Source organism: Nuphar pumila, chromosome 4 (assembly GCF_984573655.1).
Source record: "Nuphar pumila chromosome 4, dmNupPumi1.hap1.1, whole genome shotgun sequence".
Classification (NCBI taxonomy): Eukaryota; Viridiplantae; Streptophyta; class Magnoliopsida; order Nymphaeales; family Nymphaeaceae; genus Nuphar; species Nuphar pumila.
Window position 1 is genome coordinate 29772374 of NC_143252.1, and position 17076 is coordinate 29789449.

Sequence of the window (17076 nt, forward strand, 5' to 3'; positions counted from 1 at the left end):
ACTCTCCACCCCATTCACTTTAGTGATTTTTTATTTTTCTATTAGACAGATTTTCCATGTATTTCTTAAATATTTAAAACACATAAATCATATCATATTTATTGGAAATAACATAAAGCTAGGTAAAATGGGAGTATGCATAAATAAAATGAACATAATATTGATTCCTTCGAGAGGACATAACTGGAGTTGGCCCCTACACATTTGAAAAAATCAGATCCTACGGCCTTGACACATTCAAACAAGCATAATCAAACTGTAAGTTCTGGCTTTTACCTTTCTGACATGCCACACACACCATGGAGTTCAACTTATTACGAGAAAAAGGTAGTCCAAAATGATTTAACACATCATTAAAAATATGATAAGAGGGATCACCCAGGCTTTCATGCCATTTTTCCATCGTTTCCCTTTCACTTATATATGTTTGAGCTTGCAGAAGTTGGATCTGGTATGAACCTCCTTTACTTTGCCCTTGCCCTTGAAAAAGTTGAGCGCCCGTCTTGCGATCCTTCACAAAACACTTGTGAGGATGAAACTTGAAGAAGACATTATTGTCATGGGTGAACTTATTTGCAAATAATAAATTGTGAGTAAATTTCAGGATATAAAATATTTTGTAAGGAAAACTTGGAACCAAAAGAATGAAATATAGAGAAGCTTGTGTGATCAATTTGCAAACTTGTTCCATTGTTGACTCTGAGATCATCACTTCCTTGATAATCATTATGCAGTGATAAGTTATTCAGATTTGCAGTAATGTGATTCATGCGACCCGAATCTGGGTACCAAGAACCATCGCCATATCTGGCTAGCATGATACGCTTATGGGTGCTGCTCTTTTTCAAACCTATATGATCAGCACTGCAGAGCTCCATGCCCAAACTTTCCACAAGCTTGACAAACTTGGTTGTTTTGAATTTGAAAATCAGAATTTTGATTTTTCCTTCCATAGTTGGACCAAGCACCATGCCCACCATTCTGGCCCTTATTTTTATAAAAAAAAAAATTTGTTTTGCTCTGACTTATTTTTATTTTGTTAACCTCTCCCCCTCTTCGATTGCTTATTCAAAAAATTTGCAGATGGACTTATATTTCCACTAGGCTCGACAACCTCAATTTGAGTCTCACGAGTTAGCAACAAGCCACATAATTCATCTATAGAGAAGGGATCTTGATGGGTGTAAATAGATGACTTCAAGGATCAATATTCAGCATTTAGAAGGCCCATTAAAATGTATAAAATTAAATTCTCATCGTCAACAAGTTTGGATGCAAGGGCAAGGTGATGGGTGAGAACCTTATCCTTATAGAAATAAAACAAATAGAATTTGACCCCTTCGATAGGTTCTGCATTTAGCCACAAAGTTGTTAGATTGAGGCCCTAGATCTAGATGCATAGCTTGTTTTTAGCGCAATCCAGACCTCAAAGGAGGATGATAACCTAACGACATGGTTGTGAACTGTGTACATGAGAGAAGACACGATTTGATAGGGTTGAGAGAGGGACTTATCTAGACATGGGGTAGACCCTAAGGAGCTTAAAGCTTTTCAGCAAAGGAATGAATTGCAATTCCCAAGGCAAAAAATTGTCATAAGACAATTTTACATTCAAGAACAACTGCAGGTTGTTTGGTGCAAACAATATGTTGGAGAAGGGAGAAATTATTATACCAACGACCCCATCTAAGGTACCACCACCATTGTTGTGGTTGTTATTAATAAAGCCCAACAAGGCTGCAGATCGATACTGCTCTGATACCAAATCAAAGTGAAAGGAGATGTAACAAAACCACACACAATGAGAAAGAGACCATAGATGTAATGTAGTTCAATTCTAAAGGAATCTACATTCATGAATATAAGAAGACTTCACACACCACTCATGAGTCTCCCTTCTCCATTATCACCTCTAAATAGAGGCATATACTCTTGCCTCAAATGAATACATTTGTTTCTATCCAATGCTTGAGTTTGAAGCGATGTCATCCCACCTCGTATGACAATCTTATCATCTTTCTTAGGAAGGTAAACATTAGTTTTAGCTTTGTTTTCATGCACAAATTCATAGTTACATCATTCTTGAATTTCAAGATTGAATTTAATGTGATCTTCAATACAAGCCGAGAGGTGTCATGTTGACTATGGACTTGAGTTAGTGTCTCTAATGTAAAACTTTGTGGGTATTCCTACCTTGTTCACCAGAGCGTTTTCCATTTGGCTTAGAGCCTTATGGCAAAAGATATTCACTGGTATCGAACTCTCAACTTTCTTCAACTTGAAAGCTTTAAGCTCATTCACTTACCCAAGTGTACGGAGCCTTTGTAGGTGTTTCTTTCTGTAGTTAGTGTTTGAGTGAAGATATCGTTCTGTAATGATCCCAAATTTACCCCAAAAAATAAAAATAAAAAAAATTAATTGTGAAAAATATCACACGAATCTGGGGTTTATCATAGTTTAACATTGACCACACAACCCATGCATTCAAACCACAACTTAAATTAAATTATTATAACACATAATTAAATTTAATAAACTTAAACATAAGGACTTGAGTAATAAAATTCAATCCACCTAACTGTTTAAAACCCAACCTATGATTCATCGAAGTCTCCACCCTCAACAAGCCAGTTTTGCCACACTGCTCAGCTAAACTTGAGCCTTATCAACTGAAAAAAGTTAAATACAATGGGTGATAACTCACAGTTCTCATACGAAGTCTCACATTGCTCAACAATAAAGAGTAAAGCATAAATGGAACAAAGATATATTTCATAAAACGGTTATGCATACATAGTGATTCAGCTATGACATGACAATTTAAATATAACATAATAATTCATGCATGATATATAATTCAAACATGCTATCACCCAACAAATTCACATGTATTCTTATAATCACATGATATAGAAATTAATGCACACACAATTCATATATCAAGGCATACATGATGCATAAAATAATGTAACTGCATGAATAGCTTTTATCATCTTTTCTCTTATTGACATTTTCTTTTGAATGCATGTGTATGATTAATGCCAAACAAATTAAGTTTCAATCTCGATTAAGACCCGCAGGTACCAGACTAGCCAATCTTGAGGTTCATGGTAATACCCATATGTATCTTAATCATACACAATATATTTTATTATTCTTTAGGCATTACACATATACCTCGACCGACGTTTGGGAAACACATCACCCTGGCTGAAACATATGGAGAATACATCGCCCATATATTGGGACGAAAGGAAACACATTACTTTATGCCACTTTTTTGGAATACCTATTCTCAACAGCTACATCCAACATTACCACCCTCAAGCAAAGTGGTGGAAAGTTCTCTACAACTATGGCTGAGAACATGAACTTCCTTATGGGTTCTTGAGAAACATAATACACACAGTGTTTGATATCTCACAAGTCCTCCATGACTTATAATCCAAAGAGTTCGCTACACAAGCAAGACAACCATAAACAAAATTATATTGTTTAGGTCTCTTTTTATCTTTTTAAATATCAAATTATATATTTGAGAAATTGGTTGGCCGATATTGGATGATAAAAATGCCAAAAATTAACATTTTAATTAATTAATTTATTTTTGTTTACCGTTATGAGAATTGGTTTTTATTTTTCTAATTTAATTTTTTGCCAAAAAATAAAAAAAAAATAAAAAAATCCAATTTATTGTGACAATTTGGCTGTTGATATATCGACTTGAAACAAACTTTTTGTCACCATGGTTATAAGTAGGGTTGGTAATTAAATGAATGGAACAACTCGTAACTTGGCTCAGTTTGGCACATTCGGAGCTCATTTGTGATTGGCTCATATATATAGATGACAAACCAAGAGCCACAAGCAACTCATCTTGTTTAGCTTAAACAAGTGTCTCGGCTTGTGTGAGCTTGCATATATTATGTATATTTTGTGTATGATATATATTATAAGTGTAATATATAAATAAAAGAATGACTGTATTGTATGGGTAATTTGACCTGATTTCCTAAAACTTTATAATTTTTTATATTTCTCACAATGTCTAAAATTGCAAATATCTGACATCGTTAGAACCTTTTTTAACCTTCGCAATAGCAAATTGAGGCCTTATTGTGATAAAATTGTACCACCCGTTGGCTAGTTTCATCTCTCACTTAAATCGAGAATTGCACATTTTTACGAACTTGCATAAATTTATTCATGAATTTATGGTGAAACTAAAACCACCAAAATTGCACATGTCCTATTATTGCATATACGTCAATATTTTGCATAAATATATTTGCAAAATACCTCTCACAAATATCCTACATTTTTTCATATACTTCATGAAATCACATAAATTTATGTGTGAAACTCCACTTAAAGGGAAACAATAAAATCACAAATATTTTACTCAAATATTTGCAATTTTTTTATTATATGTGATTTTTCTTAATATTGGCAGAGTTCTCGAATCATATATATGCTCATTTTTTATTTGAGGGTTTCATCTTTTTGTTTGTGTCTGCAAAGAACTTCTTTGTAGAACCCTTGTAGTGATTCTCATGTAATTTGGCTCTACATTCCGAGGAGGTTGCAGTATCAATCATCCTTGTGATCGACTTCCCCATCTACAAGTTCGAAAGGTGAATTTCATATAACATATACATGTGTATCTCTATATGTATTTTTGTTTAATAAGAAAGCCTGATATACATGTGTATCCCCATACATATTTTTGTTTAATATGGAAGCCTATAACCAGGGATGTGAACGAATCCATCTCGCGATCATTGAATATCTTCATGTATATTTGTGTTTGATTATTGCTATAGATATTTTTTGATGATTTTCTTCAACATAACTTGACATATCCATAATAACCATAAAAAAACTAGATTAAAAAACATTTTCAAACATCAATTAAAAATTCTGTATAACCTATAACTTTTGCCCCTGAACAGGATAGATTATAGGAAAATATAGTTTTTGGGCTATCTTGCCTGAATTTTAATTTTCAAACTACAATGAATTATAATATATTTTTTTTATTAAAATATTATATCAAAATAATAGAAAATTGAAAGAATGTGAATTTTAAAGTCATACTGTCAAAATGGGTTCGTGTGCCCAATTGCTTAGAGCATATCTCCTACGTACAAACTCAGATGAACACAAGGTTTAGACTGAATTCTCTATGTGTAGAGAGTATCTTGATAATTTTTTATCATTTTCTTATACACCATTTAAGAGAAATTGATTTTACAAAAAGACTGGTTGGATCCAAAATTATAGAAAAACAACATGCTATTACAATGGCATATCAAGAATTCAAGTATACATCAAGATTCACCATAAACGGTTTTGATCCATTAAATCATCATAGAATCATAATTAAATACATCTAAACATAAAATAAACTATGAATCATATATCTAAACATAGATCTACATCGTTCTATATCAAAAAATAGGTAAAAATTAAGACTACGCTCAAGAACTGGTAAATCAAAGTGAAATAGGGCTTTTAAAAACAAGATCAGATTATAGGAATACAATCCTACACTTGATCAACCTATACTAAACCTTAAACGTAAAGGATAATGAGAAACCTCATACATTTGATGCATAAATGAATAAAAAACCTCAAAGAATGCACGAACAACAACAAATCGCAACCAAGAACAGGTGAAACTCCAAAGATTTTTGAAAAGAAGTTGTAGATCTCTCTTCCTCCTCATGTAAATGTTGTTCAATGTCAATTTACAAACCTCGTATCAGTCTACCTTAAAAAATAAAAAAAAAAACATATAGATGGTCAGCTCCCATGGTCGAACACCGAAAAAAGAATGGTAGATTACCTAGGGTTCAATTTGGGCACCTTCTTCTTTCTAACTCATTCACTCCCAAAATGTGTTTAGGGTTTTCTAATTGGGCTCTCACTCTCTCAAAGTTACTAAAACTAAACCAAAAGAGTCAACCTAAACCTAATTAGGATTTTCAATTTTTTAATAATTTAAATATTAATTTCTATGGATAATAGACTCTTACATGCATTATAAATTTTATCTAAAAGGTCCATCATCCAACATAGGATCCAATGGGTATTACTAACCCATAATTAATTAAACATTATTAATTAATCAATTATTAGAGAATTCAAATAAAAAATGCCACTAAATTAAATTAATTTTTTTTAATTTTTGAAAAATGCTATGTCACTATAAGGATGAGGGTCAATAATGATGACTCATTAACGGCAACACAAAAAGTTGTTGCTATTGTTGGAGTTGAATTGTCGCAATAACAGTGACTTTATATATCACCGTTATAGATATATCTATAATGTGACTTTATATATCACTATTAAAGAGATGTCTCGAATGATGATTAATAAATGTCATTGTTACATATTGTCTTTAATGGTGACATGTGGTCATTAAATCTTGCCGTTAAAATACTTTTGGCGATAGTATTTAACGACCATTAAATATCATCGTTATTGATCAATAACGATGACATTACGACATTGCCATTATAGGGTTTTACTCTATAACATCGACCTTGTACGCTGTCATTATAGATGTATCATTAACGGTGATATTTGTGGCTATATATATATATATATATATATATATATATATATATATATATATATAAAGATTAGGGTTAATGATGGCTATGCTTTAATTGTCAGCGTTATTGAGTCCATAATTAGGGCCCGACAGACCCTTATGAATTCTCTCTCTCTCTCTCTCTCTCTCTCTCTCTCTCTCTCTCTCTCTCTCTTTCTCTCTCTCTCTGACCTCCCTCCTCCCTGCTCGAGTAATGTTGTCGGACCCTGGCCTCCCTCCTCCCTACTCGGCTGACACTGTCGGACCCCGACCTTCGTCCTTCTTGCTCGGCTGACATCGTCGGACCCCGGCCTCCTCTTAAAGGTGTCTCTCTCTCTTCTTCCTCCTCTTCTCTTTCTTCTTCTTCTCCTCTCATTGCCACCTTTGTCAAACCTAGCCTGGGATGGGTTCAGCCGTGTGGAACCCAACCTCGGCTGGGTTATGAAGTAAATTCCCACTTTTGCAAGGTTACATATAGCTTCATTTTTGTTATTCAGATGAAGCCACACCACTGACTGAACGAAATAAAGCACAAAAGTCAACTTCTTAGTGGATTAATAACCTTTATAGCAATACTCTGGTGAAGTAAGGAATGCAATCCAACACGCTAAATGTCCAATTTCTCAATGTTTTAACAGAATATATTGAACTAAACTTTTTCATTTTGAGATCCACATGAATAAATGCAATTGATTTCTACTGATTAAGGTGATGAAATTCAAGTAGCACCACATTGAAATAACTGACAGAAATAGCCATAGACAACTTGTCTTTGCAACATCACCAAGAACCGGAAGTCATTGATAGACAATCTATATCATAGATTGAAAAAAAAAAGAATTGATTATTGGTGGATTTTTTATTTTTTCTTAACCAGATTCTCAAATCTATTACACACTTTTGAATAGGAGACACTATGTCAGTTAAGTTCCAGAGGAGCATATGTATTCAGTGAATTGCCACTATTTTGATATCATGTTTGATTGGGAAGTTCTCTCAGGAAACCAAAATTTGTATCCATAATGCCAAAAATGTGTAATGGTCTTTTGTCTGTTAGTGAACTGTTTTCTGCTAAAACCTTGTCTATGGTAGAAGTTGCACTAGATCCACATAGTCAAGCTTCTATAGTCGTTAGACATGATGGACTTACTTTCACAAGAAAGCAAAGAATTAGGCAATTCAATAGACACGAGGAGACATTACTCTTTAGAATTTTATTCAACTATCATTATCAAGATAGCTTGAAATTGTCAACGTGATTCTAAAGTATCATGAAATTCTGTCGGACGTCAAAATACTCGTGTGCCAATATGATTAAATGGGAAAAATAATATGGTAAAAGAACATCATGATTTAATTTACTCTTCATTAGTTTTTATTTCTGAGACATCACATAGGATTGACAAAAATAAAGTGTTTTTTTAATGATTTTGTGTGCATACACCACTTAGTTATAATTATGTTTAGACTTGTTTATATGTACACACCACTTATTTGTGAATATCTTGAATAAAAAAATGTGCACACACCACTTAGTCTTGAATATCAAGAGTTGTTATAGTTGCCTATATTGATTGAATTGAAAAATGTGTACACACCACTTAGTTGTAGATATATAGGGTTGTTGTGTGCTTGCCTATGAGTTTAGATATGATTTGCTATACAGGTTAAGTAAATGTGATACTTAACACTAAGTATCCATATAATAAAACAAAAAGCCTAAGTGTATTACAAAAATGCAATGCTAATGAAAATGGGCAAAAGCCCCTAGCTAAGTACCAAATTTTGAAAGGAGCAAGGAGATCCTGCGAGTGCAATATAGATTGTTTGAGAATATGAAGTGTATATATATATATATATATATATATATATATATATAAACTGTGTAGTCAAGCTGAGCTTAGGAAATGTAAAGGTGGAGATAAGAAGTGTGTGTGTTGTAGGTACTTTTAGACACAGACCCTTGAGTCCCATGCTCTATTGTGTAAACATAATAATGTGAATGTTGTGTTGCATTTTTATCATATTAGGTGTGCAACACAAGTGCCACACATTTATACCTGCTATGCATCTTACAGATGTGATTCATCATGATAATGTGTGTTATGATTGGCATATGATGAATGCATGAGTTTGTTTATGATATTACATGCAATGCTATCATGTTGACGGGACTGCTTTCACACTTGATTTCAGTTAGAAACTTAGAAATTTAGTTTTTTTTTTCAATTAGCATATATATATATATATATATATATATATATATATATATGTGTGTGTGTGTGTGTGTGTGTGTGTGTGTGTGTGAATGATGTTTGTTTAAAATTTAGGTTTTTGATTTACTTTTTATTTTTAAATAGCATGAACCATGAATACTTTATTAGGTTTTAAGTTTTTTATATTTTTTCAAGTAGCTTTTGGGTATTTATGTATTTTTTCTTTTCAATCAACATTGAACTTGATGCCACATGCATGATTTTAGTTATAAACTTAGAATTTTAGGGGTTTAGGCTTTTAATTATTATATATAATTAATATAACTGATGTTTGTTAGGATTTAGGTTTCTTTTTATGGCATGAATATTTAATTAGGTTTTAGATTCTTTGTGCTTTTTTTCTACTTTTCACTGTGCATTTGTGCCCACCCTAGTTTAGATTCTTGGCTTTGCTACTTAGTAGGGGTGACTTGTGAATGCTACCATGTTAACGGGACGTCACAAGTTCAAAACATGCAGGTGGTGTCCCTTGTCATAAGGTTAAAGTTTGGTGTACTTTTTTGTTGTGATCATGTATGCTTTAACTATAATTTTTTGGAGACGATCGAGTAGGTCGGGTTCTATGTTGTGATCATATATTTTTAATGTATAGTTTATAATGTAATTATTAGTTTATGCTTATAAAAATGGGCAATAATAGCTAGGCATAATATCGTCTCAAAGGCACGTTATGTTTTAGTTGCAAATAGTTTCTTAGGGGTTTGTGAGGAGGCATTTGAGGCGTAATAAGTTTTTTGTAGTATATGAATTGGGAATTTGGAGGAAATGACTTGGTGACTACAATTTTACATGTTATTTTTGTAGTGACTGCAAATTTTCATATTATTTACTAGGTATAGTAAAATGTTATTTTCAATTTTACATGTTTTCCAAATTACTAATTAGAGCATTTTTTTTCTTTTAAAATAGTGCATTTGTGCCTACCCTAGTTTAGATTCGCAGCTCCGCCACTCTTGAAAGATTTTCTTGTTCAATATAGTGGGGTCGCCATTTATGAATATGGATCAATCGTGAATATACATTCACAACATAAGTTCTAAAACTTATACATCTGGAATTGATCGATTCTTAGAAGCGGCACATGCTTATGTTGATGGAGCTGGTAAGATGTGATGCCCATATCGGGATTGCAAGAATACAAAATAGACTTGTAGATTTCATCATACTCACTTGATTGCACGTGGTTCTATGTGATGCGATGCCTATTTGCATTATTGTTGTTTGAATTTTTTTAATGTAATGTTTGAATTATTATTGTTTGAGTTATTCTATTTGCATTGTTATTGTTTGAATTTTGTTGAATGTGATGTTTGAATTGTTATTGTTTGACTGATTTCATTGCATTGTTATTGTTGAATTTTATTACATTGTTATTGTTTCATATGCAAATTATGTAAAAAATTAATTTTAAAATTAATATAAAATTTATTTTTACAGGTTTAAGGCCTATAACGATGACACAACGATGACTATGAGATCACCGTTATGATCTATCATGGCAACATTCCTATGTTGCTGTGATAGGTCTTAAATTCACCATAGCCTATAACAACGACTTCATGCTTGCAGTTATAGGCTATTACAAAATTTAATTCTCACTGTTATCTCCTATAACGGCGACTATGAAGTCACCGTTAAAGGCTAGTCGCCATTATAGGGTCATCGCCGTTATAGGTTAAGTCATTGTTATTGGGATGTATCCTTTAACATCAGCCAATAATTGTCGTCGTTATTACTCAGCACAGGTCAAAACTAGACAGCCATTTTTTATCGCCATTATAGGCCTATAACGGCGACAAAGAGAGCAATAGGGGCACCTTTCATCTCCTCTATTGACTCTCATCCTTGTAGTGCGTATTACATTTTCTCTCTTTCTATCTCTCCATCATTGAGATACTTTAAAGTTGGTGATGCATTTCCTTTCACTTAATGAGCATTGGGCGTAGTAAGTCCAAGTTTCCATGGGGACCTAGGTTGACTCGGTGCACCAAAACAATTAGAACCTTCAAGGTCCACGATCTATGTGACGGGCACACAGCCTGGTGACACAATCGGTGATGCCAACTCACACACTGACACATAGGAATTATTTTAATATTTTAAATAATATTTTAAGAAAAATCATTTTTTAATGTTAAAATATTCAAAAAGTAGTTTTTTATTTACTGAAATATTAAAAATTCAGTATCCTCGTATCCCATTTAAAAAAAAATCAAACTTTTATTCGAATCCAAATCCCTTATCCTCGAGTTCACGAATCATTGTGTCATACACTATGATGAATTGGCTCATTTATATGACATGACCACACTGATGGTCCGATGTCATCTCATTACGAAAATTAGGGTTAAGTCTCATATTAACAGCATATGATTATAACACTCATTCAATTAATATTGTAACAATCAGAACGCAGGTAATCCGCAACAAGTAGTTACTATTAATAATTTTAAATAATATTGTTAACAAAAATATTTTTATTAAATAATATTAAAATATAATTTTCTATCGAGTTAAAATAAAAACAGTATCCCAGCTTTCGAGTTAAAAAATTGTCATTCATTACCTTGTATCTGTGTCGAGTCCACGTACCTGTCCATGTGACAGCTATCTCAGTGTCACACAACAAATTCATATGAGAGAGTTTTTCTTTTCTTTTTTTTCTATAAGAATTGAGGGTTTATTGCATAAACCCAACTTATCGAGTTGTAACACCATTACTCTCATGGGTTCCAACTTTTTTTTCATATACTTTCAATATTTCTAAGTTGTAACACCATTAATCTCATCTTAACACCTCATTTGACATTTTGATGTATTTTAGTTAAAAGACAAAACCAGTAACCTTTTAGTAGGAACGCAGTAGCAAGACTCAAGCAATGATTATCTCCACTTTTTTGTTTTTTTCCATGCTGTGAAACGTGGGGTGATAAGGAATATCAAAATGCAATACAAAGTTAGGGTTGTCAACGAGTCCACGTCTTATCTTGGTTGTAGATAACATTTTGGAGCTTATATGCTGATATTTTGTATGGTGGGAGGCACGTAACATCTGAAGTTTGGCCATGGACACAATAATTGAGACCCTTTGGTCAATGATGGCCTCTCAATCTTTTTTGGCTTCAGTGCGGCTAGAGTGTTAGAGAATGAAGTTTCAACCTATCGATGGATCGAAGAAACAAGTATGAAAAAATTTAAAAAAAAAATAGCCACACATAAAAACAAGGATTTTATGTGATTCCGTAAAAATTGTTCATGATTGCACTGAATCTTTTTCTTTATGGATAGGGATATATAATACAAAGGAGGATGACTTATTAAATAGAATGAGTCTACAAATTTTACATGAAGTATACTAATGTTGTTCGGATACAACAAAGATTTCTACAGTAAAATTATAAAACTACCTTACAAAAATTTAAGAAAATTTAAGATTTATATCAAGCTCCACACTCCAACAAAAAGAGCTGTTAAGGAATTGTACATGCATTGGCTAGATTAGACTCAATTGGTTGAGGTAGGTCATTGAAATATCTTTTGAGCTTGAACCCACATAGAGTTGATCATGCATGGCTCTATCTCTCACTAAGCCATGACTCTTGTGATCATTAGAGGGCCAGGCTTTGGTTGAGGCAATAGCTAATGATTCTTGTGATAAAGCTGCTATGTGGAGGACATCCCATTTGCATGCATTATGGGCGTTGTATGATCCTTGTGCTTGCAAAAGGGTCTACATATAGCTTGGATTGTTTTTTTGGAAGGGCAAGCTGGGGTTGGGCGATCCCCAACCGGTTTATTCACGAAAACAAAAGTGTGAAAAAAAACATTGATTAATGGTCTCCCAAAAGGGGCAGCCAATCTGCGGAGTGGTCTTTCCAAAACTTGATCACCCATGTTCGGAGAATGAAAACCTACCCACTAGAAATCCTGCCAAACCTATCCACTAAGAAACATTTTATCAGATTTTTGTTGTTGTTTCGAAATTCTGACCTTACAGATGTGATCTATGCACTTGTTTTTATAAGAATCAGTTCTTGGTGCATTTGATTCCGATGCTTGGATAGGTTTTTATAAGGTTTCAAAAATCAACGGTCTACAATTTCTATAAATTTTTGAGGCTCCAAATACCATTTCTTTCATCCAAAATGCATGATCCAAGTGTCAATTTCTAGTAAATCAATCATGCTTAACACATCTATAAGGTCAGAATTTAAAAAAAATACACGGAAAACACTATTAACCAGGTCAGGTTTTCCATTCTCCACTACGACCTTACTATAAAGATCCAGCAAACTAAGAATTTGTGTTCATCTAATCCATTCTCTCTCCTCTAACCTTCCACTGTTTGCAAAACACCCTACCTCACAAAATTGGCTGAATCCGAAGTACCACTTTACCTGACAAAACCAACCGCAGATGTTAACCTTAATACATCCAGGTAGGGGTGTCAACAGGTCAGGTTTGGTTCAGGCCCAGGTGAAAGCAGACCTGCCCCCGATTTTTTGGTATGGTATCGGGTCTGGAGCTGAGTCTAATTGGAACCACCATAAAAAAAATCATACCCGGACCCAATAAAAACTACATGAACCAGACCTGGGGCCATACCTGGTAAAATATTATTTTTTATCATTTTTACATTGAAAATTTGTGGATCTTAATCGGAACTCGGGTCGGGCTCGGGTCTAGTATAAAATTTCACAAATTATATCTGGATCCATGTATTAATCGAATCTTCAGTCCGGACCTGAGTCATAATCGGGTCTTCTTATTTATCACCATACCCGAACCCTATAGAGTTTGGTCCGGGTCTGGTCCAGGTAAATCAGACCAGTTGACCCTCCTAGTTCCAGGTATCCATATTCCTCCATCTGAAGGCAATCGGCCGCGTGGAATTGTGAAAACCCCCAAGACATTTACCCTGATTGAATGCATGATATCCTTGCAAAACTGCTCCCTATATCTGTATCTGCTTTCAAAAGTGAGTTCGTTTCTACATCTCCAAATCATCCATATCATGGTCTGGAATGAGAAGAGATGACTTCTAATGAACTTAGCTCTGCAATGCTTGCCGAACACTACTGCCTCTTGCTGTCCAACTCCTTTCAAACAGTTCAGTTGTCCTCCTCCAGTTGTTACGTACCCACAAGCTGTTAGAGTACAAGGCTCAGCTGGATCCAGTTCTAGGTCTAAGAGTCTAGGTCCAGCCAATCCAAGAGATGGTGTGTTCATTGAACCAGCTAAGAAGACCAACATGCCTAATGAAGATCCTCTAATTCAGGAGTTTTATAAGGAAACTCAAGAAGTTGAAGAGAAGAAGAAACCTCTAGATGGAAGGACTTCTCAGGTTGCTAATGAAGATCGATTAGAAAGATAATAAAAAGTTAGCTTTTGTTGAGAGTTCATATATTGGCTCTTCTTCTATTGCCTTGGTCTCCAAGTTATGGACTCCAAGAGCAAGTTGTAGATTGGTTTACTAATAAAGGGCTCAAATCTCTGAGGTGCATGATGAGCTGAGAGCATTAACTGTAGATGTAGGTCATACTAGACCTAACCGGGTAAACTTTGTTTTCCTCGTGTGTGTTGTGTGTGTGTGTGAGATCTTGGTTTTGTTTTATGGTATTAGATCACCATAGAACACATGATCTGCTGTGATAATGGGAAATTCTACGAGTTCGGTTCATTCATCGTCTACTAGTCCATTGCTTCAAAGCCAGTGGAAGATGAGGACATGGTTCTGCAAAATTTGAAAGTTTTTTCTAGTGAATACTCGGGTTTTAAAATTGTTACATATAGAGACTAGGGAGAATCCAACCACTCTTGAAGAGCTACGTAGTCTCTTGTGCAAGCCGCTGGAAGTGACAGAGCCTAATTATGACAAGTGGAACGGAATTGAATCCAACACAACACACAACGAATGCTCACACGCCAACAAAGCCCTAACGAAAAACGACTATTGGCTGAATTTTAAAATGTATATTCGGACACCAAAATGAACCCAAATAATGAATCAAATACAAACAAATACGATTTAAATATATATTAAAGATGCAACAGAAAAACCAAGTTTAAATAAAGAACTTGGGTTCGTTGAGGCGTTTCACGGGACACTTGGTGAGCAACTCAAAAACAAAGGGAAAGGGAGTGAGAGAAGAAGAGAGAAGAGAGGGGGAGAGACGTTACCAACATCTCTCTCTTTCTGGATTTTTCAAGCACCACCCCCAAGGACCCAATAGTGGGTACTTGGAGCCCAACAAGTCTGAGGGCATTAAATATGCTGCCCCCACCCCCCTTTGTCCTCATAGCCTTTTCAGTTAAATCTCCTTCGTACCTAAAAATGAATTTAACATGAAATGCATTAGTAGTATCATATTGGAAAGGGGGATTCAATTTGTAAACATTCTTAATAATAATTGCAAGAGGAATAAGGGGAACAAAATAACGACTATCCTATATTTCTTGAGATAAAACTAACAACCTATTATAAAAATCAAAATCATCAACAAGTAATCAAAGAAAATTTTCAACTAACATATCAAATATAAGAAATGTTTTCCCGTTAAAAACATTACATGATATTTGCAATACGAAATCAAAACTAAGTAAAGTTAGACTAGAAGTTGAACATAATTTGGATTTCAATAATTCAAATGATTTATTGGCCCCTTTCATCTTCTCTAAACCGATTTTCATATTCTTGAATTAGAGTCACTTGCACTTTGTTCCCTACCACCATAGTATTTACATTTTGAGTGATTTGGAGCATAAGCATTTCAAGCTTCTCCATACGTGCATTAGACTCTTCATCTCTTTGATTGAGTTTCATCATGAATTCGGTTTGAGTCTTAACATAGAATGATCTAGTCAATTCTTCACCTCCATGACGAGAGTTAAAACCTTCATCAATTCTATGGCCTTCATTGACTTTGATACCACTTGGTGGGACCTTAGATTTTAGATTCATTTTTTTAAGGCAAAAGACCTTTTTTTTTGTCTCAAAAATCTTCTAGCGCGAAAGTTTGATCTTTTAGAGCTATATTTTTTAGCTCTTCTCTTCTTTTTTATCTCGTTTGTAGTGCCACTTGTGAAGTGTGAGCTTGTGTTTTCTTATTCACTATGAGCACTACACTATTACACAGTTAAATGGGGTTTCATTTAGCCTTAGGCTAGCTTCCAAGTTTAAAACCAAAAAATAAGTGAGCTTTACTCACAAAGTGAATACAAGAGAGGCCACCGCCTTCATAGGCTACACTCAGCCAAAGTACACTAAACTGCCTCAGACTCGGCAGCTCATATTACATAATAATGTTGTTCGATTGAGGGAGGTTTACAATCTACTTTAGATTGTATTGTTCCTATAGACAGAGTGGTTGGATCGTGCGACAGGCTAGCACCTGTTGCTGAAGAGGAGATTTTCAGGTGGCACATGGATTGGTGCACTACAGTGCATTATCTATTGTGCACAAGCTCACTGGAGTAAGTAGTGTGGAGGCAGTAACTTGCGCCTTGATGGTGGAGATATCGTGCAGATGATGAGGCTGAGTGCACGGATGAATGACACATGCAAAATGATGTGTGTGGGTGAATGCATGTTGTAGGAGGTGGTACAGAGGCTAACACGCGATATAGGATGCACACACAGACATGTGTGTGACACATGAGGCATGGGTGATCAAGCAATGCATGAGTGAATGCACGTGTGATGTTGCAGAAGTGTTGCGGTGCGCTACACTTATCCCTTGCTCACAAGCATAGTGTACAGGGCGATGATCCACAATCCTGGGCCTGTGTAAGTCTGCGGCTGTGTTGAAGGTGATCAACCTTCATTTCACCATGCATTGAGGTAACTCGAGCCAAGAAACCTCCCTTCACCTAGATAGATTGAGAAAGGCCTCTGTAGTGCACAGAGTTGATCCTCGTATAAGGTAGCCATCAGCGATCATCCAAAGTAAAGGCGCGACACATGTAGAAGATGATGAAACAGTGTATGCGCTGAATATGAGAATCATTCTAATTGCAAAGGATCATCAAGCACTCGCCTTTAAGAGGAGGCCAACATTGCGCTTTTGACATCTTCACTTCAGTATGATGCTTTAAGAGAAATTGGTAAACCGCCAGATGTGCGATGAACTTGATCTAGGCACTAAACACTTGATCAAGCCTAAATTCAATCCGATTAGCTTTAAACTAATCGACCCTGGT